Consider the following 6753-nt stretch of genomic DNA (forward strand, 5'->3'; position numbering starts at 1 on the left):
GAAGAGATGATTGTTTCTGGGGGAGTGAATGGACTGACCTCTGAACCTTCCTTTTCTTCTGGCACAGCTCATTTGTAGAAGTGCCAGAATCCTGGGGGGAAAAGCAAGAGAAAAAGAACATTCCCTGAGAGCATCTGGCTGCTCCTTTACCCTCCAGATCAAGCAGAGAAGGTCCAGTGTCATGCCCTCCCATCTTTCTGTCCCCAGCATGTGGATGTCCTGTGGTGTGTCTCATAGATACGCACACACCCTCACATTATTGAAACCAGAGATGCTGGCTCCAGGGAGGGGACCGAGGAAGCAGCTGTGGACAGGTGTGGGTGGTCACATACCTGTCCTTCTGGTAGGTGACACTTCCACTACACCTCCACAGGTTTCATGTGAACCTCACCCTAGCATTGGCCTGATGTTTTCAGGGTGGGCAGGAGGGATGGAAGTGTTTCCAATGCCAACAAGGAAAGAGTTCTCAGTAGGTCCTTGAAATGCCAACAAATCAATTTCCCCAAGGACCAAATCTGGAGGAAACTCAGTTTAGAGCACAGTAGCAGGGATTAGGCCTAAGTCAAGGGGTGAACTTCAGCGATGGCTGAGAATAGTGTCCTGGGGACTTTCTGAGGGTCCAGGGAGCCCCCATTCTCCCTGATGTATTTATTGTTGGAAGGCAGGTGTGGGCGCAGGATAAAGTCAGGGGTCTGGACTGGAGAAAACGACACTGGCATCTCTGAATCAGGATAAGGGACTGCCTGACTGGCCGTGTGTCACTCCCATTAGGCTGGGGCCGGGGTGGTAATTGCTGTAATTCGTTGATGAATGCAATTTGCAGCTGGCTTCCCTCCCTGTGACAGGCCTCAATTAGAGCTGCCAGAGGCATCTGGGGGCGGGGGAGGAGGGAGAGCTGGGATGTTGTTTCTAGCTCCTTCTCCTGATCCCCTCTCAGCACTCTGACCCACCTTGAAACCAGGGGGGTGGTTCTTCAGGTGGGTTAATTGTCCCCCCACTTACAGAGACATGATTTCTGAGCAAGTGGTTCTGGAGTGGAGAGTGAGAAAGGTGTAGAAGGAAGGATGGTTTCCTGCAGGTTGGTCTGCATGCTATGGATTTTAAAACCCAACCATGTTTCTTTTAGGTTAGTATTTTCTTATTTATTTTAGAGCTTCTAAAAATCCTATAGGAAGGAAGAATTTTGAGCCAAAATACTTATTTCTATCTTATAGTCCCCTCTCCCTCTCACCAAAGGAAAAAATAGGAATCAGAATGATGGAAAAATCAGCTCCCCACTGACATGATTTTTTTTTTTTTTTTGAGACAGAATCTCGCTTTGTCCCCCAGGCTGGAGTATAGTGACATTATTATATAGGTCACTGCAACCTCCAACTCCTGGGCTCAAGCCATCCTCCTGCCTCAGCCTCCTGAGTAGCTGGGATTACAGGCGTGCAACACCACATCCAGCTAATTTTTCTATTTTTAGTAGAGATGGGGTCTCACTCTTGCTCAGGCTGGTCTAGAACTCCCGACCTCAAATGATCCTCCCGCCTCAGCCTCCCAGAGTGCTAGGATTACAGGCGTGAGCCACCGTGCCCAGCCAAGAAGAATCATTTTTAATCTTGGGTCTTTCTCTCCATTTGGACTGGAGTCTCGGTCCCATGTCCCATTTCTCTTCATATCCCTCAGCACCTGGTGCAGTGCCTGGCACAGAGGAGGCACTCAAAGATATTTTTAGATAGATGGAAGGATGGCTAGGTGGTCAGAAGGATGGATCTGGAAGATGGATGGATGGATTGGAAGATGGATAGATGGAATGAATGGGTGGAGAAAAAAGATGTATAAAAGGCTGGGTGCCGTATTGAAGGCGTTGGGATGAAACAATTAGGAAGTTTCTAGACAAGTTCCTCTTGCACCAGTTCTTCCCTTTATGGCCATTTTCCTTGAATTTGATTTTTGGAATATCTAACCCACCTATATTCAGATGCAAGGACTGAAGCAACTTCCCAAACCAATTAGAAGTCATTTAAATGTATCATTTGGGGATTTTTTTTGTGTCATTGCTTTCCTCTACAGAAAGTTATGGTTTAACTACACAAATACAATATTTGATGAAAATACCTCAAATAGGCAGCTGATGGCAGTGACGAAGACTGCCTGAAAATAAAACAGTTTAAAAATATCAGAAACGGGAGCGTGTAGGAGGCAGAGAGAGAGGGTAAGCAGTTGGTGAATACAGCAAGCAAGGCAATTGGGACTGGAGGACTGGGAAGGCAGGAGTCTGGATGGGAGGAACTCAGGACCACATTAGAAGGACTTCTCACTTATCAGGAGCAGGAGACAATAGAGTAGAAAGTTTTGAAAGGAAGAGGAAAGTGGTGATGACTGTGTTTGGAAGCAGAACATTAGATTAAATGATTATTCATGATTCCTTTTTTTTTTTTTTTTTTTTGTTGAGACAGAGTCTTGCTCTGCTGACCTGGCTGGAGTGCCGTGGCATCATCATAGCTCACTGCAACCGCCAACTCCTGGGCTCCAGTGATCCTCCCACCTCAGCCTCCCCAGTAGCTGGGACTACAGGCTTGAGGCACCACGCCCGGCTAATTTTTCTTTTTTTCTTTTTCTTTTGGTAGAGCCGAGTCCTTGCTCTTGCTCAGGCTGGTCTTGAACTCCTGGTCTCAAGCAATCCTCCCACCTCGGCCTCCCAGAGTGCTAGAATTATAGGCGTGAGCCACCGTGTCTGGCCTATTCATGATTCTTGACTCACTGTTCATTCAACTAAAATTTAGTGAGCATCCATTCTGACCCACACATGGAGCCAAGCACTTTCACTGATACTATCTCAGGTCATCGAGCCTGGGGCAGGAAGACAGAGTTCACACACTCTCCATGTGCACATTTTTCCTGGGCGATCTCATCCACACCCATGGTTTTAACCACGGCAGCTACCCTGGCTCCCAAGAGTTTATCTCCAGCCCAGACCTCCTCTTGCGTCCCGATCTTTACCTCTACCTGCTGTTGACTCTGTCCTGCTAGGTGTCTGCAGGTGCTTTAAGCTCAGGAGACCCCACACTGAACTCATTGGTTTCCCCTCTAAACTTGCTCCTCTGCCCAGATCTCCCATCTCTATTCCCGGCATCCTCCCCTGAACCACTCAGCACCCGAGTCAGAACCTGGGCATCATCCTCTTCTCCCTGTCTGTACCCCCATCCTGGCCACCACGTCCAGTAATTCCACTTCCTAAATGCCTTGCAGATCTGCATGTTCCTCTTCCTTCCCAGGGGAGCTGCCCTAAATCCAGGTCCTCACCATTTCTCACTAAGGTTCTTCCCCTAGCTTCCTGGTGGCCTCCTACCCTCCCACCTTATGCCCAGGTAACCCAACTAGGTTACCAGAACTGATTTTTCCCCAGTGCAAATCTGGTCAGTCACACCTTCTCCCGAAGCCATTTGATAATACCCCAGCTGCCTTTAAAATAGCATCTACACTCCTTGGCTTCTCTGACAAGAGCCTTCATGCTCTGACCACTCCTTTTCTTCATCCTCACTCTGCTGCACCAAATCCTGCCAGTTGCTGTCCTCGTGCCTTTGCTGCCTGGGAATGCCTGTCCTCCCACTTGCACTGATCTAGTTCCTCTTCCTTCTTCACAACTCAGGGTGTTGGGCGTCGCCTTCTCCAGACAGACTCTCTGACCACCCCTCTGTTTCTGAGTCTGCGTGAGGTCCCCCGGCCCCGGCCGCTTACTGTGTCCAGTGCTTGTTTCTTCCTGATCACAGCGTATTGCAATCGCCTGCTTGCTGGTCCGTCTCTCCTACTCAGTTGTGAGAGTTTCCAGGACAGGTATCCTGCCTTTCACACCTACATTCCTAGTGCTGAGTGTGCTGCCTGGCACATAGTGTGCCCAGCAAGTGTTTGTTGAATGAATGTATGTCCTGTGGTTCCCTATCATTTATGGGCTTTTGATCTCATTCTCCCTCATGGGGAAGCCAGTTCAGTACAGTTTAAGGACTCAGGATGTGCTGTGGAAATCAGTACATTTTTCTCTGTCCCCTTCCCCCATCTCTCCATTTGCCGGTGGCCACACCCTTGGCACAGACACAGGCAGCGCCGTCTGCAGAACGTCAGCTGGCAGCGAGCAGCCCTTCCCTTCCTCCCTGGCTCTGTCTTCGCTCAGCACAAATCGTTTTTCCTTTTTGGGTGTTCAGAGCTCCGATAGCAGAGGGCTGGGTGGGAGGGTGGCAGCAGCGGGCTGTCTGCAGGGAGGCAGAGAAGGGGGGATGTGGGAGAGCCAAGATGTGGGCGGAAGCATTGCTCTGCGGGTCCTTTTGAGGGAGAAAGAAAATTTAGCTCTTTAGGGCTGCCTGGGGCGGAGCAGCTGGGATATGCTTGTCCCCTTTTGATCTCTGGGGACTGGGATCCCCCTGTTGATATTTAGCCTCCTCTGAGCATTGGTAAGCCTCGGGGGAGAGAGAGAGACAGAGAGAGGGAGAGAGATATGATGGATTTTCAGAATAGGCCTTGTATATTCCCTTGATACCCAACCATGGGGCAGAATCTTGGAGGTCAGGTCATTGCCGTTTCCTTGTTTTGGAGAACATAGGAAAAGGGAATCTGCCATGTACCTCAATCATTCATTCACAACCTGAGTGATGCCAGATGCTGGGGACACGGGCTGAGCAAGGCACAGTGCTCCTCCTGGGACTCATGGTCTAAGGAACGTGGGCGTGTAAGTAGTTCAGGGTAGGCTGGGCTGGTTGTGAGAGCAAGGCCTTGGAGGGCTCAGAAGAGGGCAGGTCACTCTGTCCATGAAAAGGCATCCGCTAAGAAGGTGACATTGGGCCTTTAGGAGAGATTTCTGCACAGTCTTGTTCTCACACTACCTCCAACTTCGATTTCTCAGAGGAGACTGTTTAAATCTTCATGAAGAGAGGAGCATGACACATGGTAGAAAGAGTATGGAATTCGGAGAGGACAATGTGGTTTCAGATCCTGGCTCATGAAATCATTCATTCATTCATTCAGTAAACGCCCCAATCAGCTATGAGAATTTAAACAGTGGACATCAGTTCTCTGAGCCTCAGTAGTTTTGTCATCTATATAATTGGAAAAGCGGTGACACCTACCTCTCCATTCTGTCGGGAGGAGAACATGAGGTGATGTATGTGACAATGCCTTGTAAACTGTAAAGTGCTGTGCAAATGTGAGCTGTCATTTACTCTTCCATTCATCCACCGATTCAGTCAACAAGTAACTATCAAGTGCCCTTTCCTACGGCCCTCTCGGAGGCAGGAGCCTATTTTGTGCATGCGTGTGTGCGCATGTGTGAGGGTCTGTGTGCGACGAGCGTGCTTTTATTAAGCAGCAGCCACTTGCTCTGTCTGAAGGGAAATCCTGGCTTCCTCAGCCCCCAGACTCGTCCCGGAGCAGGCAGGCAGGGACACGCTCTCCAGTCTCCTCGCCGAGGGATGCCAGTGCACAGAGGAGGCTGGCAGCGTGCGTGAGTCACCAGCCTTAGTCACCACCTTGCCTAGGGGGCTTCTCTTCTCTACAAGATGATGAACTCAAAATAAAAACGTGGCTGAAGAGTGAGTTAGGGTTCCAGGCTGTCTCTGAGAGGCATCTGAGCCACCAAGAAGGGAGCTGAATTCACTGTTTTGCATTTTTCCCAGCCCCCAGCACTCATATCAGGAGCATCCCAGGTGACCCCAGAGCTGGAGGGTAGCAGAGAGAAGGGCCCTGGCCTGGTGGTGAGGGCGGGTGGGGGTGGCTTTCCTCACAATCACTGTCTCAGCAGGTCCTGGCCAGTCACATCATCAGCTCCAACTTGAATACAGTGCTTTACAGTTTATACAGTGCTTTTATAGACTTTCTCTCATGTGATGCTCAAAGAACCTTGGGAGGCAGTTACTGGAGAGGCAGAATGGCCTGGGGTTCGAGTATGTGGCTTCTGGAGCCAAACTGCCTGCATTTGAATCTGCCTCTGTTGCCCACGGGCTGTGCGACTTTGAGCAAATCCCTTCGCCTCTCTATGCCTATTTCCTCATTTAAAAAATGGGGATGATAATATACCTGCCCTGTACAGCTTTGGTAAGGTGAATAGTTTGTACCTGTTCCTTGTCTGTCACCCCACGTTAGACCGAAAGCAATAGAAAGGAGGGAACTTTGTTCTGTTTGCCGTGACTGGCAGCTTAGGACACTGCCGGACACAGAGAGGTTTACAGTAAATATTTGTGCAATGAATCAGTAAGAGGCTTAGAATGATGCCAGGCACACAGTATGCACCCTGTGTGTTAGCTATTATTATAGGATTTTCTCCATTTGGGGGATGCAGAAACTGAGCTTTGGAAGTGAATCGCCTCAAGTCACAAAGCTAACACGTGGCAGATCTGGAGCTTCCAATAAAGCTGCTACTCTAAGTTGGGGGCCCTTTCTCCCATACAGTGACTACCCCAGTACTGTCCTCTTTTCTTTCTTTGATCTCTCTCCTCATCTTCTCCAGGTAAATGCTCATTGAAATTGGTTTAACAGAGTTAATCCACTTCCTTTCTGCAGTGTAGAAAGCTACAGGGCTTTCAGCAAGTCACATAATGTCTGTGCAGCACAGTTTTTTTTTTTTTTTTTTTGAGACAGAGTCTCGCTTTGTTGCCCGGGCTAGAGTGAGTGCCGTGGCATCAGCCTAGCTCACAGCAACCTCAAACTCCTGGACTTAAGCGATCCTACTGCCTCAGCCTCCCGAGTAGCTGGGACTACAGGCATGCGCCACCATGCCCG

Source organism: Eulemur rufifrons, chromosome 9 (genome assembly GCF_041146395.1).
Source record: "Eulemur rufifrons isolate Redbay chromosome 9, OSU_ERuf_1, whole genome shotgun sequence".
Classification (NCBI taxonomy): Eukaryota; Metazoa; Chordata; class Mammalia; order Primates; family Lemuridae; genus Eulemur; species Eulemur rufifrons.